Here is a 17205-nt window from a genome sequence, read left to right as displayed (position 1 = left end):
GAGAGAAGTATTTAAAGGGAGAACAGCAGAAATGGAGAGAAAGCAGAAGACAAGCCTTACCAGCTGGAGTACTTCCTGTCCGCACTGTGTCTGCAATTAGGGAAGTGGGCCTTCTCCTCCCAAATCGGCAAACCAACCAGAAAGCAGAAGTGCAGTTCGCCACGCAACCAGCCTCCTTCACTTGCGGGTACAAAAGAACACCCCAGGGACATGGAACCCAACAGAACAGATTGCACCAATGGCTGATCCTGTTACGCTGAGCCAGCCAGGAAATGCACTCTCCCAAGAGTTCTTGCTAAGCGAACTTTGTCCTGAAGTGCTAGGTGGGGTATACCAAAATCATCTTGGTTATTTTATATTTTAAAAAGCCCTAGGACATTATAAGTACCAAATTCCACCTGAACGCTGGATGGAATAGGAGAGGAATCCTAGGAAAGGCCTTCTCAGAGAACTCAGGATACTGATTCATGGCTGGAGACTGGAGAGGTAAGCAGGTCATTATGGCAGGAAGGCCAAAGTGCAGGGTGAGAGTACACGTGCAAGCCCTCTCCGACTCTGCTCCCAGGACTCCTGGCAGACAGCCACTCATGGTACCAGCAGGAGACACAACTCCACAGAGGACCTCTGGTAAAGTCCTTGAAGCTGAGTCAGGAGGTGCTTTCCAAGCATCTCCTAAACATCCACACACTCTGCAGGAAGAATGATTTTGAATTTCTCACTCCAGGCTGCGTCATCCCCCACGCTTGGAAAAAGAGCTGGGAAGAGCCTAGCCAGGCTTCACTCTGAAAAGGTGAGGAAACATCTGTGAAAAGCAAGATGGAGAGACACCCTCTCCAGACACTTGAAGCTGGAAGGAGCTCGGTGGATGGTTTACAGGGGTGAGGCCAGGAGACTCCCAAGGATGTGTTCAGAAAAGTAAAAGTAGCCAACCTGCACCTGAAGCCAGCAAAAATGACAGATCAATGCAAAAAGCATTACCATTTTACAGGTGATAAACCCAAGCCACAAAGAGGTTTATGCCAACCAGGATGACTGTGAGAAGGACGATGACGAAGATGACAAGGGTGACAACCAGAAGCAGCTCCCTCACAGGGCGTTGGCTGACCTGCATAACATCCCTAAAGGTAGTGGCTACTGTCACCCCCAATTCACAGACCTGGACATTGGGCTCAAAAAGGTCAGTTACTTTCCAAAAAACACACAGGTAATAGTGGGAGACCAATGTCGGAAGCCAGCCCTTCTCTGAGCTACTGCCTTTAGAGACCCTCAGGCGGATGTGAAAAGGCGCCTCTATCAGCACATCCAAATGCAAGCTCAGAACTTTTGCAACATCAGCATCACCAGGAACTTGCAAGAACTTTGGCTCAAGGACTCCATCCATGTAATGGCTAGAGACAAAAACCTAAGTCCTCTCAGATAGTGCTCTCCTCCGAATTCCTGAAAGTAGTGCATCACCAATTCCATGCATCTTATCTTCCAGTCTTCCAAACACGTCCTCTCTTCAAACAAAACCTGATCACACCACTTCTCTGCTGAAGATCCACCACTGTCCACTCTCTGATCTCAGGATAAACATGCCCCTGTCCCCCAGCATCCACATCAGCTTCCCTCAGATCTCACTCCCACTGGGCTTTCTCTGTACACCATCCTCGGATGCTCTCAGACCATCCATCTCCCCTCAAGGTACCATGTGCCTTTGTTTTGTAATACTGACCACTGTTTTGACTAAATTTTAATTTACCTTTACTTAGACGTGCGTGATTATCTGATGAATTCCTGTCTACCTGAAGAGGGCCGAGATCTCTCTCTCTTACTTTTTAAATAAACTTTTAATTTTAGAATGTATTTAGATTTACAGAAAAGTTGCAAAGATAGTACAGAGATCTTTCATGTACCCAACGTCCAGCTTCCCCTATTATTAACATCTTATATGATTATGGTAAATTTCTCACAACTAATGAACCAATAGTGACAAATTATTATTAATTAAAGCCCATACTTTATTACTTTCTTTGCATTTCCTTAGTTTTTACCTAATGTCTTTTTTTTCTGTTCCAGGACCCCAGCCAAGATACCATATTATATTTAGTTGTTATACCTCCTTAGGCAACTGTTGGCCATGACATGTTCTCAGACTTTCCTTGTTTTTGATAACCTTGACAGTTTTGAGGAGTACTGGTCACGTAGTTTGTAGAATGTGCTTCAATTGGAGTTTGTCTGATGTTTTTCTCATGGTTAGACTGGGGGTTATGTGTTTTGGGGAGGAAGAACACAGAGGTAAAGTTCCCTTCTCCTTAGATCTTACCAGGGTGCGTGCTATCAACATGACTTATCACCACTGATGTTAATCTTTGATCCTTGGCAAAGGGGGTTTGTCAGGTTTCTCCACTCTAATGTTGCTCTCCCACCCCATCCCCTTTCCATACCACCCTCCTTGGAAGGAAGAAACTCTGCACAGCCCACACTTAAGGAGAGGCACTTATAGATCACCATAACAAATATTGATACAATAATGAAAACGTTTGAAATATTGTGAGAATTACCAAAATGTGATGCGGAGACATGAAGTGAGCAAATGCTGTTGAAAAATGGCACTGGTAGAGTTTTTTGACACAGTGTTGTGACAAACTTTCAATTTGTAAAAAACACAAAACCTGTGAAGCACAATAAAGGTAAGTGCAATAAAACGAGGTATGCCTGTATTTTTCCATTGTTGGACTGAATATCTTATAAGTATCAAGTAGATCAAGTTGATTGACAGTGCTGCTCAGGTCATCTACATCCGTACTGATTCTCTATCTACTTCATATATCAATTACTGACAGAGGGTGATGGAAATCTCCAGTTGTAATAGTGGATTTGTCTATTCTCCTTTTGGTTTTATCCGTGTTTGCCTTTTGTATTTTGATGCTCTTTTGTTATGTGCACACAAGTTTAAGATTGTTCTGTCTCCTTAGATAGCTGATCCCTTTATCATTATGTAACATACCTCCTTATCCCTGATAATCTTCCATTTTCTGAAGTCTGCTTTGTCTAAAATTCATATAGCTACTCCAGCAGTCTTTTGATTAGTGTTAGCATGTACTATCTTCCTCCATCCCTTTACTTTTACTTTATATGGGTTTTAACATTTAAAGTGGGTTTCTTGTAGACAGTATTCAGTTGGGTCTTGGTTTTTGATCCACTCTGACAATCTCTGTGCTTTAATTTGTGTGCTTAGACCTTTTGCATTTAAAGTGATTACTGACTTAGTTGGATTAATATCTACAATGTTTGCATCTGTTTTTTTTTTTTTAATTCACTGCATTTGTTCTTTTTTCTCCTCTGTTTCTGCTTTCTCTGGTTTCAATCAAGCATTTTATATGATTCCATTTTATATCTTCCCAGCATATCTTTTAAAAATTTTTAGTGGTTGTCCTGTAGTTTACAATATATCAATACATTTTAAAATTTAAATTCCATTTTCAAATAATACTATACTGCTTCATATATACAGGTACCTCGTAACACAGTATTCCCAATTCCTCCATCCTGTCTTTAAGACAATACTGTCATTCATTTCATGTATCCATATGCTATAATCATCCAATACGCAGTTACTTCTATTGCTTTAAACAGTTACCTTTTCGACCAATTAAGATTATGAAAAACAAAATATCTTATTTTACCTTTATTTTTCTCCTCTTTATAATGCTCTTCCTTTATTCAGATAGATCCAAATTTCAGACCTATATCACTTTCCTTCCACTAAAGAACTCCTTTTAGTATTTTTTGTAGGGCCAGTCAGCTAGTGGTGAATTTTCTGTTTTTGTTTGAGAAAGTCTTTATTTCTCCTTCACTTTTGAAGGGTAAATTTATCTGGATGTAAGATCCTAGGTTGTTGCTTTTATTTTTTTCCTTTTAACACTTCATATCTTTTACTACTCCAATTCTTGTTTGCATTGTTTTTGATGAGAAGTCTGCTATAATTCTTATCCTTATTCCTCTGTAGGTAAGAGTTCTGTTTTTGTTTTTTTCATCTGGGCTCTCCTACAAGTGTGTCTTTTGTATTTGAAACAACCAATCCCCCACCAACCTCATTTACATGCCAAGCCACTATTCCCCTGCCCCAATCATCCCAAGGTCAGGTACCAGGCAACTAGGGACAGCCCCTATGCACCATAGCCCACTGAAATCATTCAAACTAGCCAATCTCAAGCCTGCTTACCCTGCCTCACCTATTCTTTCCCACAGAAACCACAACAAAGGCTCTTGTCCCCATTTTCCCCTCTCCCTCTGCCTCCTGACCAAACCTGGTGCTTCCCCATGTAACCCTGCGTGGTACGCTGTGCCTGCTATTTCTAGGGATCTGTGAGTACAAAACCTTCTATCTTCATGACAGCTATTTCTGTGTCTTTGTGTCTTACCGTACCTCAGTAGAATATACCCCAGGTACCCTTAGAACAAGGTTTCTAGAGGTAAAGCCCAAGAAAGTGGAGACGCTTCTGAGACTGTGACATATTGGAGTTTCTCTCTCTCCAACTAGTCCATACTTGGCCTCACCAACGTGACCATTTAAGAGTTCCTGTCTGGTTAGGGCTCCAGCAGCATCACGCCAGGTAAGCAGGTTTTGGTGTTTCTAAATACACCTGTCTCTTCCAGATTTCTAGGTGACAATCTGCCCTAAGACTTCAGTTCTCTGATAGTCTAAGAAGAGTCACTGAATCACAATTAGTCCAGCTTTTTCTTATTCTAAGAATAAAAGTGAGAACACCTATTTTAAGTTCTTTATTTGTTGAAGCTGAAACTGGAAGAGGGTGTCTCTTTTCTTTCACCCTTACCTGGTGTTTATCCTATTAGAGATGGCCCACAAACATTTGTCAGATGAATGAATAAATGAATGAGTAATTAGATGTGATTACTCTATAACAGATGGTCCCTAAGCATTTGTCAGATGAAAGAATGAATGAATGATCCAGATGTGATTACTCCATAATAGATGGTCCATAACCACGTCATACCTATGAATTTATGAATGAATGAAAGAATGACTCAGATGTGATTATCTGGTCCATAAACATTTGTCAAATGAATAATGAATGAGTGAGTGAGTGAGATGTGATTGCAGTTTTATCCAGACAGGCGTCCCAACTGCTCATCTCAAATCTAAGGCAGCCCACAGGTCCTCCGGGGTCCTGAGACCACTCCACACTATTTCACTCCAAGTCACTAGAGAGCTCAACATCCTCTGACACACAGTGCACACCTTCTCCATATTTTCTCCCCAGGAGCTCTGAGACAGTCCTAAACTACTTCTGCCTCAAATGATTAGGTCTCTGCTTTTTCATGCAGGTCTGGAATGCAGAAGGAAAAAAATATTTGTTTTTCACACTCCCCCAAATATAATATATTTAGAAAACCTTGATATGTCCCATTTAGATTTTGACCAGTGTTATTTTCTACCTGGCTAATTAATAAACCATAATCTTGTCCCAAATTACAGAGAAGTTGTGGGCCTTATTGTCTTAATTCCCTTCTTTTTCCGTCTGCACAACCTTTAACAACATTTGAGGTCTACACCAAGAAAACTACAATAACTCTGCAAAATTAAGGGCCTTGTGTTTTGACAGCAATGTTCACTTTTTTCTTTCACCTCAAGAGCAAGGTCAAGCAGCATTTTCTGTGCCTTATTTTAGGCAGAACCCTCTTGTAGAGTCACAGAAAGCCTTGCATACATGGGGTGGAGAGGTGGTCTGTGACGGGCTCATGAGTCCCAGCTTAAGACAGAGTCCCTGGGTCCAAACACTGGATCTGTTGCTTTTAAGCCACGCAGCTGAGCCTCAGCTTCCCTCATTTGCAAGACGAGAATCTTGGTGAAACCCACCTCCAAGAGCAGTGTGGGGATTCCATTGCCAATCACTTCACGCAGCCTGGCACCTGGTATATGCCCTGGGTTGGCCATGAGGATAAGTGTCCTAGTGGCAGGCAGGGTGATGACTAAGTGCACACCCTCACTATTGGAAATGACCTCCTTACATAGATTTTCTTATCCAATCACTCCCAGGATGTTGTGTTCACACGTTCCTCTTCACCTGTCTCTGTGGTTCTGCAGCTAGGGCGATGCCATAATTACAAATGTCACCTAATGCTAATTGTGTTAGGGGGGATATCATGCCTTTTTTCAGAAAGGAACATTAAAGTGTTTAGGGGTGAAATTTTATAATATCTGTAGTTTACTTGGAATGCACTTCAGAAAAAAAATATGGAAAAATATTACCACAACTAAATCATGAGTATACACATGATCACTACACTCTTTTCTCCATGTGTCTGCATATGAGAAAATATTCATGATAAAAATGTAAGTTTCTTTTTCATGCAAAAATATTAAAAAATGAGCACAAAACTTACGTTCCATAATATGGGCTTTAAAGACAAATTTGAAGCCTGTCCCCATCAGCCACCACTCTGACTACACGAGGGCCCAGGATTATATTCAGGCACATCAACTGCAGCCCGGGGCAACAATGATCAGTAAAGATGCTCTGTATTTTATGGATCTTACTGGAAAAAGTGGGGATGACCACAACACCCTAGACACAAACACACTCCTAGCACATAAAGTGATAGAGAGGATCAAGAATAAGGTGCAAGAAACTTTGAAAACATAGAGCCTTAAACAAAAAAAAATTATCTATTATGACATCATCGAAAGTATTTTCACAGAAACCTCCAACTGCTAAAATGACCAACATTTTACCCTCCAAGGAACATATGACCTTTATCACAAGAATTGCTTGGGTTCAACATTTCCCACCTAAAGAACAGGCTCTGCCCCACCAGAGGATGCCCTTCTCCCATTGGCTATGTGGTGCCCACCTATTTAGGCAACACCACTTTTGCTCATGCTAATTAGCATTTTATTTTATAAATTGCATCTGGACTGAAGGAACTATAAATATCTAATAAAAACCAAAGCTTTGGCCTGTTTCCAGTGGGACCTTTAAGCTGTCTTGAGTGTTGTTCAAAGACATAGCTGGCTTCCTGGGCATGCTCCGGGTGTGGACCTGTCTCTTTACACCTGAGCTGTATGATGCAGTAAAGACCCCACTGGAGGGAAATGCCTGCCATCGCCCTGCTGCGCAGAGCAGTTTCTGCCTGACAGCCTTCTGAGTCAGCCTGTGCCAATATGACCTGTGAGGACCTAGGGGTCTGAATACTGTGAGCCACAAGGACTTTCTGGTGGGTGTGTATGACAGTATTTCACCACGAGCCTCCAACTGTGCAGCTGGGAGGGAACTTGCCATAAAATAAGTCCCTGGTTATGAGAAAGATATTTACTTAAAAAATACTGCTATGAAAAACTATTCTTTCATAAGAAAACACTCGTGTGAGAATCAGACTCTTGTTTTGAGAACTCACTAGGGTTGCTACCAAATTTAAACAACAATCATGTTGATGAAGTGTCAGGACTTTTAATCCTAATGATTGTGATCTGACCTCTGGACCTGTTCAGCGATGTCCTCCTGGTACCAGCACAGTGCCAGGCACACAGTAGAAGCTCAAGAAGAACCTGCTAATTTAATTAACTAATACAAAATGCAAGGAAAAGAGATTTTCACTGGATTATAAAATAGTTCTTTTCTTTCAAAGATATGTCTCATAAAAACAGTCACATCTAACTGGGTTTTAAAAATCATTTCCCTGATTTGTACAAAAAAAGAAATAAAATACAGTCATTTCTCATTATTTGTGATAATTATGTTTTACAACGTTGCCACGAACACTGAATTAGCAAATATTGAACCCTTGCTCCTAAGGGAAATACACGGCTAGGTTCCAAAGAGTCTCAGGTCACATTTTCATCAACCAATCAATACATAACCTTGTTTTATGTGTGCTTCTGTTTAAAGATACCTTATTTAATATATACTGTTGATTCATTAACATTGAATTCACAGCAAAAGCTCCATAATTCATGCCTAAATGAAGTTTATCTAACACATGTATTTTACCCATAAGATACAACACAGCCTTCCTGTGCTTAGGACACCAGACAGCACTTCAGCACTGTGCCATTTTAAACAGCAAAATCACCAACAAAAAGCACAAAAATAAAAATGTACCACTCAACTGACCCCAAAAAAGACACTGTTTATAGGATGAGCTGAGGCTAGAAGGCAGAGCTTCACCTTATTCAGCCTCAGCTAGGAACACGCATGTCGGATGACTCAAGTATTTTGCTGCTCTGCACATGTCCACAAAGGACTACAGAAGCACCATGGGTATTGATTTGGCGGTTACAAATAAATTTTGGTGAGTAGGTGAATTTGCAAATATGGAACCTGCAGAATGCTAAATATAAGTCTTAGATTCATTCTTTATCCATTTTGAGTGACTTCTAGAATATTCACAAGGGGCCTCAATGGTCACAAACTAGATGAAAAAGTATGGGTTACTGTAAAAATCAATACAAGGGTAAAGAGATACTAACATTTGGAAAATTCACATCTCAATTCATCTCAGCTTCTGATAACCACCTTTCCCTTTATTTGCTTGGCTCTCTAACAAGATGTTTCCTGGCACTCTCAAAAATGTAGGCTGTATTTATATTTACTAAAAATCAGTCCATTGCATAAGAAAAATCCGTCTGGTTTACTATTGCAGGTGTTGATATTTGCTGTAGATGAGCCACACAGCTAACATGGCACAATCAATGCCTTGTACACAAGGCAATGCAGAAAAGTAAATAAAAGAATAAACAGACTTTGTACCTAGAGGGGCCTGCTGCTCACCAGCTCTCCAGCCTTGAGCAAGTTACTCTCCACAAAAAGGGCTCAACTTCTACTTTATTTGGGATGTTCTTTCTTTAGAAGAAATAAAGGCAAAAATGGTAAACTGGCAGTGTTTTTTAATTATGAGTGTTATTGCAATTTTCTGAATTTTTTAAATGGTTATTGTGAAGAATAAATGAGGTTACATCTGATTAAGGCCTGGTGCTGGGCCTGCTCTTTCTTTCAACTTGACTGTAAACAACTTGAGTGCAGAGAAGGATATTGGCTACTGCTATAGCCTTAACACCTACCACCATCCCTGGCTGGTGGAAGGTGGCCAATGAATCAACGTAATGAACAGATCAAGAAACCAGCCAATAAAATGGCCCCAGTTGGCCAGGTAGATCAGAGAGGCCGGCAGAAGCAAAGAGTGCCACACGAACTTTTGTGGTCATTCTGAAGTTTTCCGTTTATTTGTTTGTTCTTAACTGTTCCTGTAGAAACCTAGTTGTTTGACAAAACTGCCAAACACACTAAAGTTGTCCTGTATGATAAATATCAAAATATCAGATAGCCTGGATGTTGACAGAGTAAAGATGTCACGACCCCCTTCTCTCTAAAATCACCCCCCAAAAAGAACAAGAAAGAGAAATGTCATGGAAGTAGTAGACTGCTCTCACCCGTAGCAACAAACCAAGGGGAGCAGCAAAATGCAGCAGAGGCTTGTCCTGGGAGCATGAAGACTTTTAGGGAAGATGGTCAAGGAAGCGGAGGCGCTGCTGCAGACCTCAAAGCCTGCAGATGTGCAACTTCTATAGAGCAGGAGGAAGCCAGCCGCCTCCCAAGGGCGGAGAGGAGATTCTGAATGGCTAGCAGCCTCCATGGGAAGAAGTAAAGGTTTAAGCAATTCTTCCTTCCTTCCTTTTCTTTCTTTCTTTCTTTCTTTCTCTCTCTCTCTCTCTTTCTTCCTTCCTTCCTTCCTTCTTTCTTTCTTTTCTTTTTCTTTCTTTTTCTTTCTTCTCTTTCTTTCTTTTCTTTCTTCCTTCCTTTCTTTCTTTCTCTTTCTTCCTTTCTTTTCTTTCTTTCTTTCTTTCTTTCTTTTTCTTTTTCTTTCTTTCTTTCTTTTCCTTTCTTCTCTTTCTTTTTCTTTCTACCTTCCTTCCTTTCTTTCTTCCTTTCTTTTCTTTCTTTCTTTTTCTTCCTTCCTTCCTTTCTTTCTCTTTCTTCCTTTCTTTTCTTTCTTTCTCTCTTTCTTTTTATTTCTTTCTCTCCCCCCTCTCTCTCTCTCTCACACACACACACATACACACACACACACACACACACACACACACACAGCATTACTTAAAATGAGGAAGATATTCTGTTAGGCTAGAACACATGCTGGGCCGCTCCCTGACATGATTCATTTCTAAGATGAGGAACCTACCCTGGGTCTGTACAATTACACTAAAAGAATAAAAGGAGAGAAGCAACAAGAGAAACAAATAGCACACAAAGAACATTGGCTAGAAAATCTTCCCAAGGGGCAGATGAAATCACAACCACACATATAGCCATGGAATCAAAGGACTTCACAGAAGAGTCACTGTTAAAAACAGTAGCTCTACATGGAGACATGAAAGGCGGGGGATGAGATGGGAAGGCAAGAAAAGTCATGGGAAATAAGCTGGAGATCAGGGGAAAATGCAGGAAAGAAACGATGGCTATTATTTCAAACAGCAAAAAGAGAGCAGACACTAACATTGTGAAGAAGGTGGTGGGCAGGATGGAGTAGCCTGAGAAAAATGAAATGGAGATGAACAAAGAGTGCAAGAATTCAACAGAAAAGGGCTAGAAGGACAAAGGAGACCTAAGATATGCAAGATGGACGTTCCCAAAGTAGAGAATGTAAACAAAGGAGTGGAGGAGATGTTTAAAGTAAATTTCCAGAAATAAAAGAGGACTTTTCTCCTGGATTCTCTTATCCAGGATCCTATAAAGGGAAGGAAAGTACTGGGCTTCAGACTTCTCCTGGGCCATGCACCCAGCCAGCATAGAGAGGGTTGAGGTCCCCAGAGGAGGCAAGAGTGTCCAGCCCAGAGACGAAAGGTCCAGCTGGGCTAAGGGCTGGCTACAAGCAGCACAATTTCAGGACATGGGCTAAGAGGACCGTGAACAGCAGGAAGGCTTTAATGCTTCTTCCAAGAGTCCAAAGGCCAAGCAGGCCCATTACACCTCCAAGACTGCTCCAAAATCACTCCAGATGCTTCTTATCTGTGCAGACTCAGGGCCCACAGCAGCGTCTGAGGGCCTGGGCTGCTGCCCCAGGTGTTGGGTATGCACATAAAATCACAGAAGAGCGCTTTCAACAGCAAGTTCAATAGCAAAGCTCTAGGCCAGAACAGTGATTCTCTACCCTGGCTGCAGGTGACAACCACCAGGGTACTTTAAGTACTGGTGAGAGGGTCCTAGCCCAAACTAACTCAGAACCTCCAGGGCTGGGGCCCCGACAGCACTAATTTTTTTTCTTTTTTAAGTTCTCCGGGTGATTCTCATGAGCAGCCAGGACTGAGAATCACTGCTCTAGAATTATTGCCTCTGTATGGAAGGTTCAAAACTGACCCAAACAGAGCTGACCACTGAAGTGAGCAGCGGCACGGGTTACGGAACGGAGGAAGATTGGCAGAGTGAAAAATTCAAAGTTTTACATAGAATTCTAAAGGAGAAACAGGAAAGGCAGCATTCAGGAAACCACTTTCAGTTCAATAAAACCTCCTCACACACACTGATTTTGAGACGTACTTATTTTGCTAACACAGTAATTCAGGTAAAAGAATCTTGCCCGTGTTCGCCTTGTCCATCACGCATGCGTATTGGCCACGGGCGAAGTCAGCTTGGGAATAGCATACGTGCTGCTCCACTTCCTGATGTCGGGCTGAATCATGAAAGGAAGTTCTATAATTCGCAAACCCTTCCAACTGCTTCTCTTGTGGTATTTTATCTCTCCTGAAATTGAGCAGCACAGGAATTCCAGAGACAGGCAAATGGCACATCTCTCCCCCGCCGCCCAAGATGAGAATGAGGCAGAGATGGAGCCTAGTGGACGGGGCAGGCACCGAGCTGGAGTGGGTCGCCCTGCCTGCGGTGGGCCCCTCCACCTGTCCCCTCCCCATCACAGGCTCCTCGGGTGCTGCCTCTCACAGGATGACCTGCCTCTCAGCCCACCTCACCCCTTCCACTGCCCTCGGAGTTCTCAAATGCACATGGTGCACATTCCAGAAATGAGTCTTGTTTTCTTGCATTTGCAAGAACAGAACACGGTCACGTGGTAAGCACTGCATTTTCCTCATTTTGTCTTGACGAGGAGCACACTTCCTCTTCAAATCTTCCTTTTAAAGTGGACAGAACCTTGGATTCCAAATATTTTGAGAAAATGACATTGGATTTTTTTTCTTTTTTTTTACTGCAGAGAAATTAGTCAGTACTAAAGTTTTTTCCATTACCTCTAAATCCTCTTGAACAAAAAACTAGTTTATTCTTTCAGGAACTATACTGAACCAAAGGGTGCTTAACCCCACCATACATTACCTAGTATCCTCCAAGGCTGGGTTCGCATTAGACGGCTCCAAGAAAACAACTGGGAACCATTTCCCTTCCTATGTTACTCATTAGTAACCTCTCACTTACCCAGACTGCCATGGTTTGTTTGCATGTGCATGTGCAAACACATGTAGGTGTGTGCTGTGTATCTGTGTTGGCGGAAGCTGTTGTGGTGAGTAGGAGACTGTCGCTGTGTTGAGGATGAAAGGGCCAGGCCAGGTCCTGTGGACAAGACTTGGGGTCTCATCTGAAGGATGTGAGCATTCTGATGCCACCACCACTTTCCAGGGTCAGAGCCTCTTAAGGAAACAGGAGACAACCGGGGTCCACACATGGAAAAGTGTAATGATGCCTTGTCCACGCGCAGTGGTACCAAGGGCTAGGAAAGGTGGGAGGGGGTAGAAGCTTGTGTCTCCTGACTCCCCAGGAAGAATCGCGTGGGGCTCAGGTGTAACACAGAGTGGTTAATCTGTCCCAAAATCCGTACTGCAATGATGGAGATGTTTGTCCTACTCTGTCCCACACACAGCCACCAGCCACATGTGGCTAGTGGCCCCTGAAATGTGGCCATGGTGACTGAGAACTGATTTTTACATTTTATTTCAGTTTAAGGATTTGAAATGTAAATGGCCACATGTGGCTGGTGGCAATGTTCTGAACAGCACAGCTCTAGATCCTTGCCAGGGAAGCTGGGGAGAGGCCATCTGTCCTCACCTGGGCTAGGTGTCCGAGGTAGAGCAGCAGGCAGCACCTCCCTGGGACCAACGTGATGGGACTGCAGGTCGACAAAGCGAATATTATAAATTCACCCCGAGGAACAAGCTGTATGGTCCAGACACTTCTCCCTTCCAGATGTTTCTCCTACTTGGGCCAAGCTTGGGGCTCTAGGTTTTCTTTCTATTAACGAGAGACACATTTTACTCCAAATATCTAGCTTACTGTATCCAAATCCTATGTGACATATTGAAATGTAAGGAGGGGACTTTAAGAGCACCTACACATGCACAGAGGGCCCCATGCTGGGAGCACGGAGCTCACAAAAATGTCCACAGCATGGTCTCCAAACTGATGCTGTAAAAATACATGACAAGGGCCAAAATAATGTTACACAGCGTTTTAGCACTTCAGGTGAGAGCGCTGCCAGGACCCCCTGAGCAAGGTATCCTTGTCCAATCACTGGGGACAGGAGAGCACGCTCCCTAAGGGCTGCCTGTTAAAACCCAAGAGGGTTCCCAGGTGTACCGCCAGGGAATAGACACTCATTTGCTTCAGAGTCAAATGACACTTGGGCCAGAGCCACTCTTTCTGTGACCTTCCCATAAAGTCTTCTAATATCATTTTGTCCCCAGAAGACCCCCTTTTCAATCCCCAGGTAACCAGAGGCTATGTAGCTCCTTGACTTCCTGTACCCAAATACGACTGCTCTGCAGGGCACCTCTTTGCAAGCCAGTCTGATGGGCACTCTGCACAGTGGGTCTCTGGGTGCCACAACCACCCAGGGGCAGGTCTTTCTGGCCTCGTTTTGGAGATGTGGTGGCCAGGGCTGAAGGAGTTTCAAGGAATGATGAATTGAGACAGGCTGGGACCCGGGACCTGGGACCCTTTGCTGCAATGTTCACACCTGGACAAACGTCTCCTCCAGGAACAAAATACAAAGAAACTATAAGAGACTAAAAATAACCGTGTGCATGAGCAGTTGGGGCAAATTATGGACAAGAAGATACAAAAACGACCAAAAAAGCCCCAACTGCCACTTCTGAAGAACCAGGAGCAAAAGCAGGGTACTGCGCATGGCCCCTGCACTCAGCACCGCCAAAGGGGTGGGCAAACCACCTAAGCCACCCCTCTGGCCCGACGCCCCGGACCTACCCCTACCCTCACCCCATATAAGGAACCAGCTCGCCCCCCCCACCTCAGGGAGCAAGCAAGGGAACCTGTTACTTGTTCCCACTCCCCCTTGCTGCTGCAGGGGCCCCAGTAAAGCCTTGCCTGAATTTCTTGTCTGGCCTCTGATCAATTTCTTTTGCTTAAGGAGGCCAAGGATCCTGGTCAGTAACAGAATCAGAGGTGTGTGCCTGGTCTGCTTCCGCCACCCACACTGCCCCCCAGAGGGGCTTTCAGAACTGGACATTTATGGGTTACAGTCGTGGTCCTAGAAGTTTTATTACGAAATATAAATGTGGGTGCACTTGGTGAGCCCCAGGGGCTCCGCATGTGAGTGCTGCACGGTGCTCCCACGTGTGTGCTTGGACGGACAGGGTCAGCACCGGGAGGCCCCGCCACAGACTGTCCCCAAATGGCCCATAGCGGGAGCGGCCCCTCTGTCACCATCTGCTGCAGGCTTCGAGGCCCAGAAGCCACAGACACCAAGAAACCCAGGCCCTGGCTCTCCACCCACAGCAAGACTGTTCATTCACGTCCTTCTCAAGAGAAGAACCATCTCACATGAAACAGGCAGATGGCAGAAAATAAGTACAGTGGACTTGGAATCACACTAAGAACTAATCTGAGAGATGGAAATCATTCACATTATCTCGGGCAGAAAATGTTACCGGTGGTTTTTCTATCAGACCAGTGCGCACGTTCTTCCTCTGAGAATTGTTTCAACGTGCGCTCACCTCCCACAAGTCTCACAGCAGTGTGCTGAGAACACTCTGACATCCTCCCTCAAATGCCTGCCTCTGTAACTGCCACAGGCCTCCAGACTTTATGAATCCAAGTTCCCAAGGAATGGAGTGTGTGCAGCATAGAAACATGTGAGTTCTCTCTCTCTCAATCACTCTCCTTCTCTCAATCAATCTCTCTCCCTCTCTCCTCTCTCTCTCACACACACACACGCACACACACATACACACAAAGTGGGGATGCACCAGCTAATATGCCCAAAGTCTCTACAGTCAAAGGCACACACAGCTGCCACTATACCGAGTGTACCAATACATTCAAATTTGGTGGAAATTGTGTTAGGCTTGAAAGATGTGCCTGTGTGCTATACAATCCCATTAACTCATTCTAAACCAGTGGTTCTCAACCTTGGCTGCTGTACTTGGTGGGGGAGGGGTGGGGAGGCCTTAATAATGAATTTCCAAAGGCAGGTCACACATTAGACCACATCAGAAACTTTGGAGGCAGCCCGGGCATCAGTGGGCCAGACAAGCTCGGGTGACGGCTGTGCACAGGCACACTTGAGAACCTCGACTGTATAGCTCCAGGCAAACGACCCAACCTCTCCAAGCCTAATGCCTTGTTTGGAGACAGAATGGTCCCAACAGCCATGACTGGTGCTTTGTTTCTGAATTAGTTCTTTTCCTGGTCTCATCCTACTTAGCCCCCAGACCCCCAAGCAAACCTCATTTTATCACGATCACTGCAAACGTCTGTATGCAGAGTAAAAATGTACATTTCACTTTTTTTCTCAAAACCAATTCCCTTACTGCCCTCCGCAGACAACTGCTACTGACAGTTTGGTACCTTTGCTTTTGGATCTCTCTGCATGTTTACACACACACATCGGTATAGGCAGACTTGCATCTATATGTAGTAAATAACATTCCAATAGAGCCTACATTGCTATGTGCATGTATGTGTTTTTACAAATATAGCAATATACTACATTTTGCTGTTTCACTGAATATAACTTGGACATCTTTATTTTTTGGTCTACAAGATTCCACATGTTTAAAAAGGCCACATATGATTCCAGTGCATGGATATACCATAGTTTATTTAACCAGGCATGATACATATTTCCCTTCCTTCCTTTTCTTTCTTTCCTTCTTTCGTTCGTTCTTTCTTTCTTTCTTTTCTTTTCTTTTCTTTCTTTCTTCCTTCTTTTCTTCTTCTTTCTTTCTTTCTCTCTCTCTTTCTTTCTTCTTTCTCTCTCTCTCTCCCCCCCATCTCTCTCTCCCTCCCTCCTTTCCTTCCTTCCTTCTTTCTTTGCTATTACAAAATAAAATGTTGCAATGAATTACTGTATGCACATATATTTTCCCACTTTTGTCAATTTATGTGTGTAATAAGTTCCTAAAAGTGAAATTGTTGAATCAAAACACATGTGCGTTTTACATTTCGGAAGACATTACCCAACCACCCTGCTGGTGCTGACCTGTGGGAGTGTCTCTTTTCCCCACACCTCACCACACAGCAAACCCTTAAATCAATGCAAGATTACACAGAGGCAAAGCATATTTGCGTGCTTTCGGTTCATTTACATTTTGAGTTGCCTGTTTGCGTCCTTGACTGATCTTTCTATTGGAGTGTGTTTATTTTTCTCATTGATTTGAAAGAACTCACTGCATATGAAGGCTACTGGTCCTCTACCACAGACCTTGAAAATAAATATATCTTATAGGTTTTTTCCCTCACTTATTTATATATATTTTTCATTTGTATAGGGACTTGCTTACAATTTTAGAAAACCATACTTATCAACTGTTTTCTATTATGTCTCCATATTTCCTACCATATTTATAAAGGCCTTCACTCCACAATTATTTTAAAACCTGTTTTCTTCTAGCACTTTTATGATTTCACTGTTATATATTTATTCTTTGTTAAATCCGGAACTTATTTTGGTATACAGAGCAAAGCTTTATTTTTCCGAAATTATCAGCTGGTTTTCCCAAGACCATTAATTGATAACCCCTGCTCCCTTTCCTGACTGATGGGAAAGGCCACCCTTGCTTTGCACTAATTTCCACGTGGAATTTGGGTCCGTTGCCCCACTTTCCATTGCGGTTTTGCCTTAAGATCTTATAGAATTTGTCTCTCCTCATCATTCTTATGTTTCATTTTTTTCCTCTGGGTCTCATAAGTTTCTTTTCTTAAAAAAAATGCTAATCTAAGGAGGAAGGACAATTGTTTCTTGAGC

At 43.1% G+C, this 17205-nt stretch overlaps 1 protein-coding gene across 5 annotated transcripts in view; it reads right to left on the bottom strand.

Annotated features, from left to right (window-relative positions):
• SYK (spleen associated tyrosine kinase) overlaps positions 1-17205 on the bottom strand; it is a 92659-nt gene that overhangs the window by 65701 nt on the left and 9753 nt on the right. The gene's annotated exons all lie outside the window — the stretch shown is intronic.

This window comes from Balaenoptera ricei, chromosome 6, assembly GCF_028023285.1.
Source record: "Balaenoptera ricei isolate mBalRic1 chromosome 6, mBalRic1.hap2, whole genome shotgun sequence".
Lineage (NCBI taxonomy): Eukaryota > Metazoa > Chordata > Mammalia > Artiodactyla > Balaenopteridae > Balaenoptera > Balaenoptera ricei.
The sequence above is the reverse complement of the archived record's forward strand: the minus strand, read 5'-3'. Positions and strand labels throughout refer to the sequence as shown.